This window comes from Cygnus olor, chromosome 11 (assembly GCF_009769625.2).
Source record: "Cygnus olor isolate bCygOlo1 chromosome 11, bCygOlo1.pri.v2, whole genome shotgun sequence".
Taxonomy (NCBI): Eukaryota; Metazoa; Chordata; class Aves; order Anseriformes; family Anatidae; genus Cygnus; species Cygnus olor.
In genome coordinates this window covers 18,006,461-18,028,415 of record NC_049179.1, presented here as the reverse complement: position 1 = coordinate 18,028,415, position 21,955 = coordinate 18,006,461, and the positions used below count along the sequence as shown (strand labels likewise).

General features: G+C 44.9%; 1 protein-coding gene across 2 annotated transcripts in view; it reads left to right on the top strand.

Annotated features, from left to right (window-relative positions):
* The window catches only part of IGF1R (insulin like growth factor 1 receptor), a 180,621-nt gene that overhangs the window by 1,975 nt on the left and 156,691 nt on the right, over positions 1-21,955 (top strand). The gene's annotated exons all lie outside the window — the stretch shown is intronic.

The window sequence follows — 21,955 nt, the reverse complement described above, 5'->3', positions numbered from 1 at the left end:
TGTTTCATTAGGCAGCGAATGCCAATTAACTCCTTGCAAATTAAGGCCCAGCTTAGGCTTTTGCGTTGTGGTGGCAGGGCCAGCTCGGGCTGGAGAGCTGCAGTCCTACTTCAGCGCGTTGAACTTGTTGGCCAGGGCTGTTTTCAAGAGGGAAGATTAATGTTTGGGTTTGAAAACAAAACCCTAGTGCCCTTCTTCAGGGAAGGGCTTGAAAAGGATCGGGTAGCACGGAGAAAGCAGGAGAGGAGGAGGAGGTCTGGTGTGCCCGTAAACTGCTCGGATGTGCGCTTACGGGGGTTTTCTTACCTGGCCCAGAACACCTTCAAATAAACACGTTTGCCCAACTCTTGCAATAAAGTGAGGCAGAAATGGTAGGTTGGGATATCAGCTTCCAGTCCACTCAAGTGTTTGCAGTTACCGTTCAGCTAAAATGACCCAGTTAAGAACCTCCCAAATGAAATATCTCCTTCTTCTGATCTAGGCATTTAAATACGGGGAGATATGCTGAAAAACTTGTCTTAGCTGAATACTGCCTCTAATCGATCGTCTTTGTAGTTTACAGTTTAATAGCCTTTGTTTTCACGAGTTATTGCTGAAAGAATTTTGCTGTTAGGGGGAAAAATGATCTCCAGAGCAGATGTTTTGCATCTCTTCATATTCTTCTCTCTCCCCACAATAGTGGAAGGAAGATTAATCTTAATTTTTATTTGTTTTTCATATATACTGTGTCATAGCTAAAAGGCACTTCCATTTTCGGTCAAACAAGCAAGGCATTCCTAAATAGGAATACAAAGGAGTTACAACAGGAGGGGGGAAGCCCATCTCTTTAATGCTAAATTATATAAAATCTGCTCATGGTTAAATGACAGAAAACTCTTGAAAATGCAGGTAGCCTCAGTGGTAAGCTTCTGGTTCAAAACCGGTTGTTAAAAAGCGCTAAGAATTTGCTGAGGTTTTTGTTAGAACAGCACAAAAATAAAAACAAAAAGGCCCTTCAGCGTGGTGAAGCGTGTGCCGGTGTAACAGGGCATTTGGTGTGCTGCTGGAGACCGCCTCTTCAGCCCACCCCTGGGATGAAGCAGCTGAACCTCGGAGTTTGCTGCCTTTTGTACCTTAAGCACGATGGGGTTTGGGTTTTCTGTCCCACGTAGCGTACGTGTGTAAAGGGAGTGCCTGGAAGGGAGTGGGTTAAGCGTGTGGAGTGAGCTGTTTTGGGTAACACCGTGCTTCAGACTGATAGGTACCCTGATGGATCTGCTCGTCTTAGCCACGAGCGTTTGCTTGCGTATCCAGGCTGTATTTCACGTTCCCGATGTTAACAAGCAGTAGCTCGTGTTGTATGTTCAATCTCTCTCCCAGGTTGCTTAGCAAAAGCCCTCCTGACCTCCCGAGTGCCAGCATTGCACACACCTCGCTTTCACATCAGCGTTTTCACAGACACCTAGTGGTTAGCGAATGCTGGCAAATGGGAGTTGGTTAATCCCTTCTGCAATTGAGGTTGCAAATAGAAACGCCAGAGCGCCGAAGGAACCGGTGCCACCGGCGGGAGGAGAGCCGTCGGTGTCTCCGACGATCCGAGGCCGCGGACGGGACGGCGGGGCTTGGCTTGCGCTGCTCGAGGCGCTGCTTTGCAGGCGTTTCGGTACCAGAACTGGAGCAAAGGCTCGTGTGACTCAGAAACCAGCGGGTTAGGAAACGGCAGTGACTTAGCCCGTGTCGGGCAAAAGGCCTTGAGAACGTGAGGAAGTGGAGGGCTGGGTGTGGAAGGAGGGAACCCATCACACGTTGCATCGCCGAGCCGGCCCCAGGAGAGCGATGCTCCTCACGTGTTAGAAGTGAGGCAAGGAAGGGCACGTGGAGAGCAGGATGGCTCCGTTAGTTTTACTTCAGCACAACAGCAGGCGTGATTTGTTGGCTTTCCTAAGGAGATCTCCCATATTTGATAAATCACTGCGTTAATTTCAGTTAGGTTTTCCCTGGTCAGTTTTTCCTTCAAACTAAGTCTGGTGTATATGTAAAACCCAACTCCAGTGACACTGTTGTCTTCATCTGGAAATGCATGCGCGAATCTAGTGGTGAGGAATTTCCTTGTAACGATTTCTGAATCTGTCTTAATTGGTAAATAATTAATCTGTGCCAGTATACGTTACCTTGGGAAAAGTTGTTTCAAATCATGTTGAGTTTTCTGCTAGTCTGGCATTTGCTAAGGAAATCTCGGAGGAGATTTTCACATGGGTGTGAGTTGTGAGCTGCCACTGACTGTGTCGTGGAGAAGTTTGTTGATGGTCCTGAACCTCCAGAGAGGAATAATGTGCACAGCAAACCTGGTGTTGGCTTTGTGATCCTGCATAGAAAACAACTTGCCTACCTCACCATCATCTGTGATGGTCGTAAAGTTCATAACTTACAAAACGTACTGGATTAAATTAAAAAAAAAAAAGACAGTTTCCCTGGAATGGTTATAGTGAAATTAATGAATTTTATCAGCATTATTTTCCTTTTTTTTTTTTCTTTGAAAAGGTGGTAACTGAAAAGCAATGGTAGCTCTGGAAAGTGTTCTCTGAACTTTGGTTTATGAAAAAGAAAAAAAAATCTCTAAAATTCAAAAAAGGATTTATTTACAGCTTTCACGTTTGGAAATGTGATGTTCTGAAGCAGCAGCTGTTTTCATGTATGTATGTGTGCCTGTGCATAGGAGTGGGTAACTTGCAGTTCTCAGGTATCATGCATGTTGCTTAAGTTTACTCAAACTGCAGCTTTTTTTTTTTGTTTAAAATTATCTTGAGGTTCTCGTAATTAGAGTTGTTGCAGATAGGCAGCTTCACTTCATTTCAGGTTTTTCTGGCAAAGCGGAGCGTTGAAGGTTTATGGGCTTAGGAGGTGATGGAGCTCTTCAGAGCTCTGCTTTCAGAGAGGCTTCGGGAGCGCAGTGATGTGTTTGAAAGGTAGAACTACTGTTCTGGTATTTTGATATGTTTGACGTATAATTTTTCTATCACTGTAAATTGTATAGACAGCTCCTTTGTGTAGGTTAGTTGGATTAGTGTTTATGATTTATGAAAACCACTTTAAAAATAAGAGTTTGAAAATTGTTGTATTGTACAAAACCAGAACTCAACAAGCAGTAGTTGATGAAGACACATTTGTGGTTGTTAGCCAGCCTGTCTTTTTTTTTTTTTTCCCTCTTAGCCAAGTCATGACAGGTACAATCTGGACTGATTTCTGTAGTACTATATTTGTCTTTTTTTGTGTCCAGAACTGTCTGAGGACAGGCAAGTGATTAGCAACATACAATGTTCATTCACATATTTCTGCGCTCTGCAAACAGAGCCGTACCGATCCCTCAAAGTAAAAAATGGGCTCTGCTGCCTTTGTGCAGGGCTTGTAGCTTTTGCTAACGGAGTTTGGTGGCAGTTCGGCTTATCCATTAATTACCGAGATGCATTCCTGCAAAACGGGTGTTAGCGTGGTGGTGGATTGTAAAGGTTTAACTTGCGTTTATCATTAAAAGTTTTTCGTTTTAACCTTTGCAAATGCCAAGTATACACAGCTCCTTTAGGATTTCTTTCAAGGCACTGACTATCTTATTAAATGGGGGTAGTGGCTGTCGTGTTTTTTAAGACAAGATGATTTAAAATTTGCTGAAAAGCAGAATTGACAAGGAATATTATTACTGTATTTAACAGTTCAATTTGCATCTGACTCGTGAATTTTCATATAGTATCGTTTTATTTGTTTTGAAGTATCCAGACTCGCATGTTATCTACAACTTTTTTTCCTTTCTTTGTGAACTTGATGGTGTGAGCAGAGGTAGGCTTCTCTGTTTCGGTGACTCCACAGATGGTTTTTCAAGGTGACCGTGTTCCTTGACCTACCCAGCTAGACGAGATCTCACCCCCAGTGGAGGAGGAAGGTTGTTCCTTTAAATCCACTTAAAAATATTTTGGTAGAACAGCAAGCGTGTGCTTTCGTAGCAACACCAAGTTATTTTAATAACAATTTGGAGGAAAAAAAAAAGGTTCACATTAAAATTGTCACTGAAGAGAAGCAGTAACCAGGTAGAGCTTTCAGAACTTACTCTGTGCTGTGGACTTTGGGGAAAAAAAGAAGTGTACATCATACAACTAAAAGAATTCTTAAGCAGGAAATTGGTGCTCTGTACTTGTGTGTGCTTTGCTGCAATGGTATACAAACTAGGTATGTGTCGTGCTTTTGTGGGAGATCTTGTTGATAAGTAGTTAGTAGGTGAAGGTGGTTTTTGGGCAAGTCCAGTGATGCAAGGAGTTCATTTCCTATGCGCTGCCAGCAAAGCGCGAGTTATTGAAATAGCTCCGTGACCAGTCAGGGAGAGCGTTATCTGCAGACCTGTTATTGGTGCCATTACACGCTGTAAAGATAGCGCTGTTTGCTTGGAAGTGTGAGCATCAGCTCTGGTCAAAACACTTTCTCCTAGCAGGTGGGCTTTTTGGGGAGCTCTTGGCTGCGCATCCCTCCTCGCCGTGGAGGGGAGCGGTGTCAAAATGGGGCAGGGAAATGCAGAAAATGTCGGAGCCCCTAATGATAGAGGCAAACTCTACATGCTGTGTGGTGTGTGGTTTTTTTTTTTCTTTGCTGCTGCAGCAGATCGGGTGGCGGATCGCTTTCGCTGATTGTTTCCGGGAGCTTTGTAGTTTTTCCTTCGATGTGAACGATTCTCGAATGTGCTCTGCTCACTTAAGCTGGCGGCTTGCACAACAGTTTTCAAATAGCAGAGGGTTTGATTGGAGGAAGTAAGGATGAATTTTGTGACGTTCATGAAATGAATGCACGCCGAAGCAGTCGGAGATGCCTTGTACTCTCTCAGAGTGCAGCCTGTCTGAATGAAAGGCACTGCACCTACTGCTAAGTTTATAAACTCGGTTTATACAGATTACTTTTTAAATTATTCATGATGCTACATTACAAGTATATCTGACAGGTTTAAAATAAACGACGCGATGGTAAGAGGGAGCATGCATAAATTAGAGCTGGGATAATATGCTTTTTGAAGCATCTCCTCCATTTGTTCCTGCTGGAACAGAGCAGGTAACTGCAGCTGAGCGTGAGTCTCAAGTAAAGTACATCATCATCCTCAGCTGGCGTTGCAGTGGCGGTTCTTAAAGACAGATGAGATGAAGTGGCAGGGAGTGCCCAGGCGCTCAGGGTGTGTTTAGTTGTGTGCGCTTTTCTCCTGAAACGTGGAGAGTGTTTACGGGAGGAAGCTTCGGTAAGCACAGCTGCTCAAAGGGTGTGCCGGTGGCTGTGTGAGGTAAGGTAGGGTAGGGTCACATCGCGTTATTTTAGCTGCTCCTTCTTGGTAGAGCTGCTCTGGTTGGTGCGAGGTGCTCTGGCAGGGTGCTAGGAGGCTTCCCCTGATGCCTGGTGGGATGCTGCCTCTGGTTTGCTTTGGGTCGTGGCACGTGGCTTCAGGTCTCCCTAACACGTAAGCACAGGAGAACTTTGCAAGACTGTTGAATTTAGAGAAGGTTATTGGTGGGCGAAGAGGATCCTTGATCTCTTTGGATGTGAAAACAGCTTCTCCAAATGTACCTTGAAATAACGCTGGTTCTCTGAGTTAGTGGACAGGCAGCTCATTATTTTTGAGACGCGAGCTCCTGACGTTGTTTATGGCAGTAAAATGATGCGTGATAGAACAACCTTCAGAAAATCATCAGAGGTTTTCCTGGACGTGGAGGGTCTTATGGGGACTGATAGTTCACATCTTCAGTCTTGAGCAGGTACAGCATTTTGGAGCGAAGCCTGGTGACAGCTGCTCCTGGAAACAAACTTCTAAGAGAAGTGGCTTGGACGTGGATAGGGCTTTATTCCTGGATCTCACCGGCGTGCTTTCCTCGTTATTTACACGGGCTCCAGCTTAGCGTTTTCTCCACATTTTCACAGTCGGTCCTTGTACAAACAGTACGTGTTGCTTCCCTGCAGCCCTTGTCACCTCCCTTGGGTCCTTCTTACAAGAGGCTGTGCGGGGAGAGGCGTAACAGGAGCAGGCACGGCGCTGACGGAGCTGCTCTGCTCTTGGTGGCGTAACGTGGTGTGGGCTGTGGTGTCGGGGCTGGCATCGTGCTGCAAACACCTTGCTTGCCGTCCTTTAGCTGAAGACCAGCGGTAAGAGACGTGCTGCAGGTGACGATGGAATGAGCTGTGTGCGTGAAGGGTCTGCAGAGCTGCTGGGATGGAGGGGGAGCCCGCTGGAATCGCGACGGCGCCTGGCTGCCACGACAGGGGATTTTTAGCTGCTTCTCTCCAGTTGTTCTGTGTCCCCAGCAGGTGGAAGCAGCTTGTGGCTGCGTTGGCTGTCGTTACCGGCATCGTTCAGTTTGTTGTGGCTGCAGCGGTGGTGGCTTCGTGTGTGTGTTTTGGAGATGGATGTACGTTTTATTGGTCCCCTGCAAATGCCACGTCTCCTGGGAAGCAAAGAGGGATTGAACGCCCGGCTGTGCTAGGAGATGCGTGTGAGGTGCTGTAAATGTGCTTGTGCTCCCTTTTCTTGCACCCGAGAGGTACTGCGACTGGGGGAAGTCGGCTCGCAAACCTGGAGAACATCAGACTGCTCGTGTGGGGGAAGATGCCAAAGGGTCTGTCAGTCCTGTTCACGTGCCTTGGACCCAGAGATTGTTTCAGCAGGTTTTGTCGGTATTCCCTTCGTGCTGTCAGTGGCTACACCCATGATGGAGGTCAGCTGTGCAGTTGTCACTGTACGAACCAGCAAAAATGGGTTTTAAGGAGAGCACTTTTTTGAGGTTCGGCTTGAGCCTACGTGGATCTGAAGTCTGAGAGTGACTGAGGGATTTGCTTTTTGTTTTGTTTCGGTGTGTGTGCTAATAAAATGTATGAATTTTTGTCAGGTTAGAGTAGGCTGCCTAGGCAGACGGGTATTTCCATTGAAATTGTGCCTTAGCAAATGGCATGTTCTGTGTATTTAATACTTGCAGTGGGCCGTGGGAGTCCCTTTCCAAACCTGAGCTTCTACGTGCCCGGGTGGGTTGTGGTTCCGAAATGTGGCCGGCATTACCAGCGAACGAACAAAAGTCCTTTCAAGTTGGTTCAGTTGTTATCCTACAGAAATAAGGCACAGCGAGAAATGCGCTTGAGTGCGTGTGTGCGCTCAGGCTGCGATTCTGGCCTTCAGCAGAAACACATGTGAAACGGACATCTGTTTTTACGTGGTTTGTGTTTTGTGCATCTCTTTTGGTAGTTCATTGTTTAAATAAACATGTTGCATTAGCCATAAGGCTTTGGTGCCAAATGCCCACTGATGAGATGTATTAGGGTTTTGTTGTTCCCAGGCCATACTGAGAAACAACAGCTTTACAATTCAACACATTTGAGGAAGATTACGAAAAGAATTTGGGGTGGATTGCAATCAGCACTTCAAAAGCAGTTGCTTTGGAGTAACTCCCCTTTAACACTGCACAGCGCCCATGGAAAAACACTGTCATCTTAACAGATGCAGTGTTATTTTGGAGATTCCACTGTATAAATACATGGACTGTGGTTAAATTGTGATGGCAACAGATGCAATCTCTGTTCTCAATTCTTTCATCTCCTTAATATTTAAAAATACTCCACAAAGCGAAAAACATCAAGGCTGAAAATACACTTTGTGTGAAATTGTTGGGGCTGGGCTTTTTGGGCCTTGCTTCGTTTCGGATAGGTCATTGGAAATTAGGCTCGGGCAGAGGAACTGCTCACCTCTGCGAGGGAGTCCTGCAAGTGCTGCTGCTGAGGGCTCGTGTAGGCTTCGTGTGGTTGGAATTCCTCAGCAGTGCTTAAGAAAACGTCAGCAAGATTGAAGTCGGAGTGGGGTGACCTGGCGAAAACGTATTTCTGATATTTTTCCTCAAAGAAAGTGGTAGTATGAAGACAGCAATCACATATTCCTTTGGCTGAGCCAAGAGCGTCTGAGGATTTTTGCGGTATTTGTGCAGTCGATATCAGTGACTTTATTTTTAAATTTGTCCGTAATACATCGCGCTGTCGGAGGGTGAGAGGGCTGGAATGTGGGCATCAAATGTTGTATCGTAATGCTGCACAGTTGTGTTCGCATTTGTTTTTCTTTCCGGATTTGGTTTTGTTTAAGTACTGTTTTGACAAGTATAAATCGGGAGCGAGGGTGTTGGCTTCTTGTCCTTTGTGAGCAGCAAATAACATAACAAGATGTTGTTGTTATTGGTGCAGTCGCCTCTGTCCATCCACTAGTTGGGTGGAAAAGCCTTAAGTTAAATACCATAACTGGCTTTTAAAAAGGGATTGGATGGGTTTGTAAGCAATAACATTGGTAGTCATTCATGCATGCTAAAATAGGGAGCAACCACATCTCATGCCTCAGAAGCTGATGGTGTGCAAGGAATGGGAAGAAATTGTGTTCCTCCTCTAAGTGCTTGCGTTTCCCTCCCTGTTTGTAAAATGCGGAGCAATGCCGGCCCTGAGGGCAGCCAAAGGGCCGTGTTTAAGAGCCCTGCTGTGCTGTGGGGTGCTTGGTGCACCTCAGTAAGCCCCAGGTCTTCACAGGAGGCTGTGAAGATGACCTTGTGTCAAGCCAAGTTTTGTCAAGGGTGCGAGGCGTGTGTCCATCACATAGCCGGGCACCGTGCGGGACCGGAGGGGCTGCGTTCCCTCCAAGGGGGCCGTTGGTACGTGGGTGGAAGTCTCTGCCTTAGTTTGGGGGTGTGGCATCACAGCCCACCCTCTTGCAGGAACAGACATGGTTGCGGGCAAAGGCAGGGGCTTCATACCGAGGTGGGAACGTGTCCAAATGCAGGGACGGCAGCGGTGCCGTCCAGCCGCGCTCAACATAGCGGAGTTACTTCAGTGTTATGGACCTGAAAGCAACTCTAACGCTTCCACCGGGCACCGCAGCTCTGTAACTTCTGAACCTGGTGGGAACGTTGGCAATTTAGGTCCAATTTGTCATTCAAAGTTTATTACTTCCTTAGTGCGAAGGCCTCAGAGCACTACTAGTGCGTTACCGTGTTTTCTTTGTTGAGGTGGTGTGCGTGATTTTCCTAGTGACTTGAAACAGCAGGCTGGAAGAGCTTGCTTTAAATACACTGTTTTAATCTCATTTTGCGTATTTTCTAGTTGGAATTTTTCTTGATTGACAGCCGTTAGAACACCTCAATTTGCAAATATGACCTTTGTGGAGAAAAAATAGGTATTTTTTGCCAGTAAATAACATTTGTTGTTTCTGTGTGTTCATGTAAACAAGTAATTTCGATACCTTTCCTCAGATCCTTAATTTTCGCACCTTTAAATGCCAGAATGGTAGATGGTGCGTTTTCTGGTAGATTACTTCTCATTTGTGTTACTTCCCTGTTTGGACGGAAAATGGAATTGTAATTAAAATGGGGAAGAGTTTTGAGACTTAATTAAAACTCAGTGTGGTGGACAGGCATGATTTAAAAATAAAATCAATGGAATAGTTTCTCGCTGTCCTTTGAAAGTTAAGAGCTAATAGATTTTGCCCACTGACTGTTTGACAGGTTTCTACACAGGGGTCAGCTATTTTTAAAATTTGGAATGAATTCCTTCCTTCCTTATTGAACGGAACCGTTTGAGTGAATTGAAATGAGGCACTTGCACAAATAGTTGTTGAACTTGAAAGCTCTCGTACTGTTCAATGAGGGGTGGCTCCAAGAGAGCACTGAGCAGTGAATTCACCAGTCCAAACGTTTTTGTGTAAATTACATGCTTACTATTTTTGTTTTATTTAAATTACAGTAGGCATTTGCCCTAATATATGCTGTTATAATTTCATGTTAGATTTGTAATTAAGTTTATTTTTAGAAGAATGCATTTAAGTGGTTTATATGAAATGATTTTCTATTTTTGTAAATGAAATAATTGGCTTTTATTGACTTTTAATTTCATGCAAATGGCTTTTTTTGGCTTGGCGGTTATGTAAGCAGAAAGAAATCTAATGATTTGAGAGTATTCTCGTAACGGGAAGAATAGAAGACGGGCTGTCGCAGCTAGGGCACTGGTAGGCAGAGTTAACTCCTGTTTAGGCGTGTTTAACTCAAGGGCGCAGTACAGTGGGTCCGTGCAGTAAATCTTCGTGATTGATTTTTTTTTTTTTTGTGGTTAGGCTAAGCAAACCAAATTGTCACTGCATTTGGGAACTGGCTGGGGGATAAGAGACACAGTCGTAGCGGGGCGGTTTCTCGGGAAGCCAGGAGATGTAGCTGGGACGAGTCTGGTGGACCAGGGAGTGTTAATTGTGTGCAAGCCAGCTCCGCTATTTTAAATTTGGCCTCGCTATCACATCTCTGCACAGATGAATCTGGAGGCTAAGGGGAGCTGGATGATGAGTCACGATTGAGTTAGCAAAATCCCAATTGATCTCCATTTCCTGTTGATTCCAAAATTACTGAAGTGTGAAAGCTGAGAGTGACTGATGACTTCTTGGAGGGGAGTTTGAGGGTGGAATGTGGAAGTGACTCTCTGCAAAGTAATTCAATGCTGCCCTGGATGTTGGTACAAAAATGTCGATAGTGAGAGCAGGTGTGCGTGAGATGGGAGGCTTTGAATGAAGCGGGGTGCTGCGGCCAGCCCCCTTACCTAGGAGTGGGTCAGTGAGGTGCGTGGTGGGATGGGGAGAGGTTTTGGGAGTGGCTGCTGGAAGAAACTTACAGCTGAACCTTGTCGGTAGCCTTCTCCGTCCTGGAAGTGCTTCTGATTGCCCCGTGTTTCTGTCCCTGAGCTCAGGAGCTGTTGCCTTGAAATCCCTTTGCTCCCTGGTACCAGGGCTGTGTAATTCTCTTGCTCCTTTGCAGCGTGACTGCAAAATGCCCATGGGACCGCACAGCCTCGGCCAACAGGCTCTACGGATGGCAATTTTGGGATGGAGAAAATGTTACATATCCCCGTTATTTTTTGTGATTATCTCTTGATGAATCCTTGACCTAGTCGTTACGCAGCGTTGTTCTTTTCTTGCGGTGAAATGGGATTAATGCTATTTTGGGAGATACTAATTAGAAACGTTGTTGTAGCACGTGTAGGTAAGGATTTTTATTTGTTTTATTCTCAAACTTCGTGTTAGCAAAACATTTGTTTGTTATTAACATAACTTAATAGTTCCTGGACTCTGCCTGCATTGCAAATGTGAAAGTAAATTCTGCTGAAGGGGCAAGAAATTAAAGGGAGGATTTATACAGTTCTGAGTTAGGTTTGGAAACAACCTGTAAGGCAGCCTTGAAGTGATTCACGAGGAGGAAGCAGGTTAGTTACCTGGAGGAATAAGAGGAGACGTGAGGTAGGGCTGTCCCTTCTTTTCTGTTTATTGCTTCCCTCACAAAATTGCAGTTTTGCAGGCTTTTTCTAAAGTGGTAGTTTGGAAGGCAAAAGAGCAGCCTGCGTTCTGTTTTGTGGCTATTCAGATGACTTCTGAGCCACTGAAGCTTGCCATTGACGTGCACGTTGATACGCTGCCTTAAAACAGGAGGAAAAACATACTTTTTCTTGGAAAGCCTGTACAAGCTTTTTCCTATGTTGTCATATCTAGGATTGCAGAAAGCTGAGAAGGGGGGGAAGAGCGGTGGCTGTTCTTGCTGTCTGAGAGCAGCTTGCTTTTCACATGCATAAACAAAGCAGGAAAAAAAAAATCTCCCAGATTTCGGACCTGCTAGGTGTGTGCTTTCCGCGTTCAGAGCAGCTGGTTCAGGTGGTCTGGCTCCTGCCAGGGAACAGCTGGAGAACCAAATTACTCTGAGAGGGTGTCAAGAGCTTCCCTCTAGAAAAAGTTGAAATGCCGAGTTGGGTGGTTGAAATGTGGTGAAGCACGGAAAGGGCGCTAGTTTTCAGAGCAGTCTGACTGTTTCTTCAGGGTGTAGTGAATTCACAAGTAACAGGCACACTTAAAAGGCACGTCCCAGTCTTAATGAGAGGTGGTTTTAATGAGAGTTGTGGAGCTGCAAGGGGGCTTTATTAGCAGTGAGCACTGCAGTTCCCCAAACCGTTGCTTGCAGAGAATCTGCGAATACTTCCAGCTATACCGCGTCACCTTATGCCTTGTCACGTACCATCTGTGTTGCAATGTGCTGTAATAAAAGCACTTTGTTAAACCAATTAAATGCATGATATTTTCATAATACTGTATTTTGGGAAATCAGTATGGCCATTTTTCCTTTGAAACGGCAAGAAGGCCGTTGTGCTGAGACAGCAGAGCACTTTAGAGGGTGGTGCTTTGTATCCTCTCAAGTAATGTGCTTTTTTTTTTTTTTAATCAGCAGGATGTTCCCCTGTAAGTCAGATGCCTTAGTTGTTTTTGTGATCTGCACCCAAGAAGAGCAAGGGAGAGGATGTCAGAGGAGCAGACAGGTTTTAATGCTTTGTAGAAAAAGAAGACCTGCAGCCCTGTCCTCCCCTGCTTTCGTGGAAGTGCTGGTAAGGGCCACCTTAGCACTGGCCACGCTGTGTTTGTTTGGTTTAGACAAACTAAATAACTAAAAGAACGTCTTGTCCCTTCGGGAGAAGGTAACGCATAGCCTGCTGAAACACTCCAGAGAATAAGGGATGTAATTAACCCGTTTCTCTTTAGCTTGGTTAGGTTTCAGAAGGTAGCGCAGCGTGTTTAAAACATCTGAAATTGCTTATTTACCAGTTCACTGAAGTAAGGATTTTTCAAGTGGATTGTATGAAGATCAAACCTCTTCCTTTTCCCATTGCCTTTCTCTTCTTCACCATTTCTTGGTCTGCATCTTCCAAACTAGTAATAGGCCTAATGCTGATTGACGTTATGATTATTATTATTTTTAAAGCTTGAAAGCAGCCATTGAGGAGAACAGTGTCCATTTCCTGTCACACTTGCTCAAGGCTACAGAGAGCAGATTGTGGAAGTTTAGGCACTTGTTCAGGCCTTTCAGAGGAATTATGAAAGATGCTTTGCTTTTAATGCAGTGAAGGAAGGGCAGCGACTTGAAAGGACTGATAGCACAAGCAGGACTTGGCCCATTGCATGAACAAAACCTCTTGCCGCGATCCTGAAGATACACAATACTTCACATTTACTTTAGATTGCCTCTTTTTCTTTTTTCTTTTCTCCTTTTCCTGCACAAGTTGTTTCAGTTGGGATTTTTGGATTAATTTGGCTAGGAATGTCTAAACATGACTTGGGTTGGAAAGGAGATGGTTCAGGCTTTGGCAGCGTAACTGCAGCAGCTCCCCTCCAGCGCGTGGAAGTTCCGTTCTGATTCATCTCTGCTGCTTTTCATTTTCCTCTTTGGTTTGACTTAACTTTAGGTATCCGAATTGAGGTTAAAGCAGGACTCTTCAGTGGTGTTTACCCAATATTATCCTCTTGTGCTGTCTGTACCAAATGAAAAGTCTGTTTGCAGCTGTGCCTCGGCCGAGGTGCTGAATAGCTGTGGGCTTTTGCAAAGGTGCTGGGCGGGACTGGAGCAGCTGGGACAAAATGTGCCTGGCTTTAGTGCTGTCAGCCCTCAGGCAAGGGTGCACAAGAGCGCTGTGGCCGTTTGGAGGTGAGTCCCTGTTTTGGGGGAGAAGAGAGGGAGGAGGAAAGGGAAGGAGGAGAGGGTTGAGGATGGGGACGAGCCTGCTCTTGGTACCCACACAGACACCAGATGTGATTCTTGCTGTGGTGCTGCCCAGCACATCTATCACTGCAGGACTCCCGTTTTTTGGGTGGTTGCCTTTTCCAGAACGGTCTAGAAAATTTGGCATTAGTGCCTGCCTATGACCTTTCACAGATCTGGGGGTGGTGTGTAAATTCACGCCTGTCTGTTCCCTAAATTGCTGGTTAACTGTGGAGGAAAGAAGGGGACTAATTCCTGGTTTCTGAAGCTGAATGAAGCTGGCATATGGTAAAGCAAAGCACGGTCCGCTCAGATATGTTTTCTTAACATGGAACCAACTAGCCTTGCACAAATAGAGTGGTTTTCTTTCACAACACGAGAGGCCAGTAGAGCTGTCAGACAAGTGAGGCGAGGCCAAGGACCGTCCGTCAGCTGTGCTCTCCAAGTGATTTTTGCCTTCAAGCGAGCTGTCACGGGCAGTCGGAAAAGAGTTGTTCTCTTTTCTTCCGGTGCAGATCCTTTTTACCTACACTGTGTTTTTTTTGGTAACGATAGGCAGAAGACTTTTGGGGATTGCTGCAGTGACACATCCTTTGCAGTGGGGATGAGATTGTTCCTTTACCTTGTAGGACCGGCGGCTGGTTTTGCTGTGGCATTCCTCTGTAGAATTGGTTAAAGATGTTTAGTTCTAAGTAAATATATTACTCATCTTTTGGTTTAGCAAAAGTACAAAGTGAATTTAAAAATGTAGTGACAAATCAGCATTTAGTAGTTAGCCAATCCCAGTAAACTTAAAAGCAAGAAACCCTCACTGAAGTATAAGTGCAAAATGAAATAGCTAAGTTTTATTTCGTGTCAGAGTATCGTGTTTATGTATGTACTCAGCGGTGGAATCACGTAGGTAAGAGCTAGTCCTCTGTTCTGTTCTTTCAGTTGTTTTTTTGTCTCCTTGACTTTATGCATCTCTTCCTTCTGGCTCACGTTTCTTCTGCTTTCTTACATCACTTTCTTCATGACCAGAACAAATAGAGAAACAATAGCAGGGAGCTAGCACAACTCGGCGTAAGGATATGTTCTCCAGCTGTATCTTTGGCTATGAGCGTGTTGTGTATACAAGGTACAGGGTGAAAAAAATAACCACAAAGACAATCTTTGAGCCTCCAGATCTCCATCTCAAGCAAGTTTGGCCTTGATTTGCCTTCTGGAACGAGCGTGTGCAGCTGCAGATCCCGGTGGAGGGAGGCGCCTGAAGTTGGCATGTTCAAGCCTCCAGCAGGCTTGCTGATGCTGTTTGGTTCAGCTTTAAGTCCTGTCTCCCGTGACCTCCTGCAGCCCTTCCTTCCAACACTTTTCTCCTCTCACCAAGTTTTGGCTCGGAAAGGGAGCAGAATAGATGATCACTGGTGATGGTTTGCTGAGTGAAGCGTGCCACGGCTGTATTTCTCTAACCCACTTTGAGCCTGTCTTTTCTCATGGGTGGGTTGCTCAGAAAGGCATTAGGGCAAGCTTTTGCATCCCGGCTTCTGTAGCTGGGAAATCCCAGGCTCCTCCTGCCGGAGGATGAATAATAATTCTTCTACTTCCTCTGCCATTCCTACCCTCTTCTAACAATATTTTAGCATCTTTGTGACAGTAAGTGCGGTTGCCAAGCAAAAGAACTGTACAATTAGACCGATTACATGCCTAAATCATTCTGTTAGCCAGAATTATAACATCGTGCATTATCCACTGTGCCTATGGGCAGTATCTAAAGCTGTGTGTAGGGCTGGAAATCCACTGTCTTGGGCAGTAAAAAACGCAAAACTGAAATGTCACCTGGAATTTAAATGTGTGTGTGAACAAGTGGCGGAGTACACCTGAATTGGCACTTGTTTAACAATCCCCTCAGTGTTTTACAGGGAAGATCGGCTCACAGTTGAGCAGAAGATCTGTATAGATACTGTGACAATTCTGGATCTAAGATGGGAAACGGTTCTTTATCTTCAGAGGAATGAAAACTCAAGCTTCTGGTAGCTGACTGTCTCAGAGGGCACTGCTTTTCTGTACTAAACCGTGTTTACTGGGTTACTTCTCACCTGTGTGCATTGAGGGAGCTTTCTTTGTGGCCAGAGGCGCTTTGACTGGTATCACAGTGTTCCTGCTCTTGGGATGCCTCTGGGACAATAAATACCCTGTGTGAATGCTGCTGTTCAGTGCCCAGAGCACTTCCTGGACAGGCTGTTTGTGATACTGAAAGCAAGTCAGAAGCACCCAACTGTCCAGAGAAGTGAATTCACGTGGGGACTCCTACTGTTACAGCTCCCTTGGTTTGTATTTGTCTTAAATTTTGTTCTGGTGCAGCAGTTCTCAGTTGATAAGCCCTGAACTCGTCACCTCGCCTCTGGTGCCAACTCGCGTGTTTCACCTTGTGTTTAGAGAGGAAGGTTCTTTTTCCAACCTAGTTAGCTCATGGCTGGAAAGCCCCACAGCACTTGCATATATGTAATTTAATACTTTTAAAGCCCTTTTTTTGGGGGGTGTGAGTTGGTCATATTTTAACTGCCTGGAGAAAACAGGTTGCAGCACGACCAATGTGATCTTCAGCTGTGTGTCTGCCATGTGAAGGGAGGGATGGGAGGGCTCCCTGTTCATTAAGGGACGTTTGGTAGCACTGTTGTTTTTTTTTTTTTTTCTGTGCAATTAATTGCTTCTTTAAACTGTCTTAAATCTCTGTTTAAGTGGAAATTTGGGATTAGTGGAAGTTTCGGTTCAGTTTGTTAAAACAGAAACAACTACTGTGGAAGGTCAGAGAATGTAGGATTTCTTTGCTTCATCTGAGAAAGTAGGAGAGATTGTTAGCATAGGATAATAGTCACATCTTACATATTGTTAAGAGTAATCACATCAGCTTTCTGTTTTTTCTGTGGATTTCTGTGTAGCTAAGTAAACTTGCTGATGTTTCTTTATTAAGTCCTTTTGCTGATCGTTAGAAGATGAATGCATTTATCTACTATGGTATAGTAGTGTTTTGGCAATTTGCTTCTAATGAAGTCTAAACAATCCGGCCTTGCTGGCCACTCAGTTTTCAGAAAAGAAAAAAAATAAGTCGCAGTAAACTTGACGGAGAAGCCAGTCTCCTAGATTAGTGCGGGATGGCGGCTCGGCAGGCAGTGAACAGCGGAGTGGAATCCCTAAGTGTGAGTTACTGAGCCCAGCCACATGATGATTTTTCATTCTGGGAGAATTGGCTGCTTATCCCTGCATCCTAAGTGTACATCCCATAGGTTTCTGTCAGCCAGTTGCTGAGTCACTTGGATGCGTAGACAACCGTTCCAAAAATAAATAAATAAATTCATGCACACAATTATTTTTTAAAGGTGGAGAAGAACAGTCCCCAGGAGAGACAATTTTTGTTAAGCTCTATTGTCATCACAGATTGTGAAACATAAATTCAGTGTTATAAACAGCTTGTAATTCTAGTCTTCCATTTCTGCTTTAGCAGGCATTAGGCTGAAGCTACTGGCATAGAGTTTAAACATTATTACCCCAGTAAAAAAAAAAAAAAAGAAGTTTTATGCTCATAGTTATTGATCATAACGTGCCACCTACTCAATTCTGTGTTACATTTCTTCTGTAGAATGGCATGCTTTTATTTCGTGGTGCTGTCAGAAAAGTGATTCTGCAGGGCAAGAGGAGTGCAGAGGTTTGATGCCAGTCTTTCTAATGAGGATGAAGCTCGTCTTTTGTAATTTAGGCTTTACCTGCTTTCTTTTGTAGAGTATTTCTTTGTTTGACTTGGACAATTTTCTTTTAAGCTGGCCAGCATGACCATATTGTGAGCCTGAAGTGCTGCAGTGTAGTTTTTGGAATTACTCTGTAATTGTATTCAGCTGGTGCTTCTAACATCGTTCACTCACCTGTAATACACAGAAATGCCTCACTAAGGATTGGAGTGTTAGCTCTGACCATAACACTCCAACAGTGGCTCTTGGTGTCTGACGCATTCTGGGTGCTAATGGGTGAGGGACTTGTAGATTTGATCTTTGTTAGCTTTTTTTTTTTTCCTCTTTTATTGAGAGGCAGAATCTTGCAGGCATTTTGTAACCTGGGAACTACAGATTACCGAGTTAAAGATGTGGTGCATGTTGGACTTGGTTTGATCGTCGGGGATTCAAGTGTTACCGTGCAAGCTCAGCCACTTAATTGTTTTTAGCCCTGCAATACCTTCTTCCCTTTTTGCCCTGTGAACCCACGAGGACAAACAAAAATCCATGCCAAGTGAGCCACTTATGGTCTGCTATTGCAGTCGCAGGAGCTAACAGATGTGGCTTCAGAGGAACCCCTGAGGGATGTGCTGGGTCAGTGCAGTCTTGGTGAGAGAGGATTAATTTGGGGATGACTTTGTCATGAAGATGCTTTCATGTGAGCTAGGCTAAATCTAGAGCTACTTGCTCTGGTGAGCCGTGTAGAGAAGACATCAATCAGTATTATTATAGGGATTCAGTTCATTCTGTTGGCTCTGTTTTTGTGGAGCTGCTGTTCCTGTTGACATTCAAAGTAAAATGTTGGCAGGGAGAAAGTCAGTGAGATGAGGGACAGAAATGTGATTTATTCTGATTTTTTTTTTGTATACACTTATGGGGAAGTTGGAGGAAGTTCATGGAAAGCAGCAGTGCCAGAGATATCTTTAGCCAATGACAGCTGAAATTGCAAGAGCAAAAAGGCAGAGCCAGTCTGAGTTTGTGATGTGGGTTGTAGTCCTTCTGTGTGTTGTTTTTGTCAGTGTTTTGTTCTGGTCAGCTCGGTAACACAATGGCCCTTGGGTTGGGAATATATAGTTAGTAGAGTGGTAAAAGAGAAAATTAAAATAGAATATGTGTTCTTCTAGAGACTATGGGAGATGACCAGAACATGTGTGGAGAAGGGGAATCCAGTCTGTCTTGGGGTACGTGGACTAAATTTGATTTGCCCCTTGCAAGACCACTTTGTCCTTCCAAACCTAGGAGAGAGGACTCCTGTAAAATAGCATTGGGAGTGACGAGGGACACAGGGTAAACTAATGATCACAGACCATATTTCCCAGAAATGACAGGTTACATTGCAGTATAATCGCCAGTCCCTTGAGAGTTGAGAAGATTGTTGTGGTCTAGCTTTGTCCTCCAAAGCTTGACTTTTAATTAAATGAACAAAAAGCCGGGCCTTAGATGTGTAAACAAGAACACTCTCAAGACTTGCATTCAAATGGAAACAGTTGTTTTTTGTTTGGGTTTGAGCATTCCCTTTCATGTTTTGCAAGCCAAAGATGGCAGCGCTGCACGGGTGCTAGAAACACAGAATTTTAATTTCAGCTTGGACTTGCTTAGCAAAAGCTAAACTGGTGGATGTTTTATGGCATATGGAGTGCCTTTTATCGTTCTTTTTTCCACAATGCAGAGAGGAAATCAGAAAAGCTTGGTAAACCTTGAGTGGTTGATGTAGCAAATTCAGTGAAGAGGTGCAGAAGTTCAGTGGCTTGGGAGATGGCTCAAATCATGGGGCAGAGGTTTAGTTCCTTCCCTGTTACCAGTTCTGACATCCCAAGAGGTAACACAGCAGCTGGCTTTCCTGGGAAGAGAGCAAGTGATTGATGTGACACGTACAAGATAGGTGAGCTTAGAGAGTACAGAAATTTTGTGGGAGGTTGTGTAAGTACATTAAAGACACTAAAATATATATTTCATTCATAGTGTCACTACGAAGGCAAAAACCAAGAGCATAGTGGGTGGTGGAAGCCTGTGTTAATATAAAGTGTCATAAGAAATCGCTCCAACCACTGATTTCTGTGAGCTCCATGTTTAATTTCTTCTTTGCGTAGTAGTATGCAATTAAAGAGTCCGTACGTTTCTGGAGTAATTTTTTTTCCTGTGTCTGCATATAGTACAGCTGTGCTGAAGCCTTTCAGAGGCTTGAAGGCAAATCGTTGTCGCCAATGAGCTCCTTCTCAGCCTTACCTGGCCTTAAAAATCCTGGAGTGAAACTACAGGGCTGAACTCCGCTTAGGACCAGACTGTGGGCTGCAGTGTTAGCCTGCTCAGAGATGGCCAAATCAGTTCATTTGTTTTTGTTCTTTAGGGCTGTATGACAGTTCTGATGGATTTCTTAAAGCAAGCATAATAGAGAGCAGTAAGAACAAAGAGAGGGGTTAAGATCAAGTTTTACTTCTCCCTGTTTGTAATCTGTATGGGCGTAATGTTTTCAGACTCTTTGCTCTCTATTTCCAGTGATGTGTCCTTTTGCTTCCCTTCTGAACAATTACAGTTCTTCAGGAAAGAGGCTCCTTTTAAATCTGCTGAAGGGCTTTATTGTATGTTTAGTACCTTTTTTGTAACCTGATTCGAGTCAGTTTTTCAAGTAACCTGGAGGCCGGGATGCTGCCACCAGTTGAAGTTGTTCTTTAACCCTCAAGTGCCTGCAAGATCTTTTTTGTCACAGTTTTTTTTTTTTTGCAGTGTGCCAGACAGCCCCTCTATTGAGTTAATCCAATATATAGTAAACATGTCAATATGCAGACCATTATGCATTATGCAGATCTGAATCCATCCGGTACAATAAGCGCCTTCTTTGTTGTTATGAAAGAGACTGTAACGGGGGAGATGCGTGCCTTGAAAAGGACACTGTATGCTGTGGATCTGGGATGAGCACTGCTGGACCGCAGCCACATTCAGTAGCTGCTTTGGACACTTTTTAAAATATTTTTTTTATGAAGACCTGCCACAGATTTAAAAAACAGGATGAAAAGGAAGTGGCTCTGTAGGGAGTAAACAACAACACTGTTCGGAAGAGGTGTCGATCTCCCTGCGAGGCCCGCGGCTCTACGCTGACATTACTGAAGGATGACGTGGTCGAGCCTCTGAGGAGAGTTGGGGAGAGCGGCGTCGCTGCCTTCAGCCACCACAACTCGAGCAGGAGCAGGCCGAGGAGGAGCAGGAGCTGGCCGGGAGAGCTGGCCTCGCTGCAGCGCTCCAGGGGAGCTGCTACTGGCAGAGGGAGGCTTTCCTTTGGTAGCTGTGGTGGGAGCGAGCTGTCCTGCCAAACATCACCGAGCTGGGGTTGTTTTTTCTGTTAGGCCCTGTAGGTCTCTCTTTGTGTAAGAAATCGTCCAGCGCTGATGGTCATGTACCGTACCTGTTAGCGCTGTGCAGAATTTCAGGGCAGTGAGGAGTTGAGCAACTAAGTGCCCTCCATTTAAAATAAATAAATAACAAAGTAAACAGATCCACAAAATAATCAAAACAAATAAACAAAACCCACTTTTGAACCTTGTGGATTGCGGATACCCTCAGGATGGGTGTTAACACCCCTCGGGCAGGAAGAAAATAGGAAATTGGAACAACTTCCATGTCTCCAGTGCTTGCTTTCAGCGATCAGCATAATGGGATATGTCGTTGTTTTTCTTGTTTTCATATTTAATGGAAAAGCTGAAGGTATCCAGGCTCTTTACTTAAAGTAAAGCTTTGCACCCCCACTCCGAAACAAAGGAGGCCATTTTCACAAAGAGGCAAAACAACGGGAGTTCACAGCTTGCTTTGGTAGCACACCACGGGCACACACAACAGGAGAAAGGTGAGCAGGAGCTCGTCTCAGGGTCAGAAGGCAGATGTTAAGGGCAGGCCTCCTGTCCTGGTTCTCCTGTCAGAAGCGAGTGTGGCCTCGCAGGTGAGCGCTGTGAGGGCCTGACCCAGCTGGAGCAGGCCCAGGCTGCAGGGCCCATCGGCTTGCCGTGGGGTTGTGCTGCCTCGGCCGGCCCTGGTCTGGTCGTGAGCTGTGTGGGGATGGTTGTTTGTTGGGCTTTTGCCTGGTTTGGAGGCTGCTGTGGCCATTCAGTGTAGTACAGGCTACCAGCAATGCCCAAAAAACCAGAAGGCACCAGGCAAGGCCTAAAATGTGAAGAAAAGTGGGTTTTGTTCTTTTTCAAGAAGAAAAAACTTTAAATTTTTGCTTATTTAGAACTCTTAAATGGATTAACTTGGAGCAATATCAAGTCTGGAAGCAAGAGCTTGTCTTTGGTTCAAAGAACTACACCGTGATGAAATGTTTGCAGGTTTCTTGTGGGAAACGAACCCTTAGAGTGAATGCGTGTGAGCTGGGGATCCTGCCTCTGACACCTCCATGTCAGTAACAAATTAGTTGTTGTGAATATACGTAGGGCTGTGACAGAAGATGTAGCAAGTGGGAGTTGCAGCAGGCTTTGTGTTGATTTGTCTTTTGCAGCGTGCTGTTTTGCAAAAAAAAAAAAAAAAAAAAAAGTGGTTCCTCCAAACCGCTGCGGGGCAGCAGGCGAGCGCTTCCGGGAGTGGTTGATGTGAAATAACGAGCGGAGGTGTAAGAAGAGCAAAGCCATGGAGCACATGGTTCTTTGGTGGTGGGTG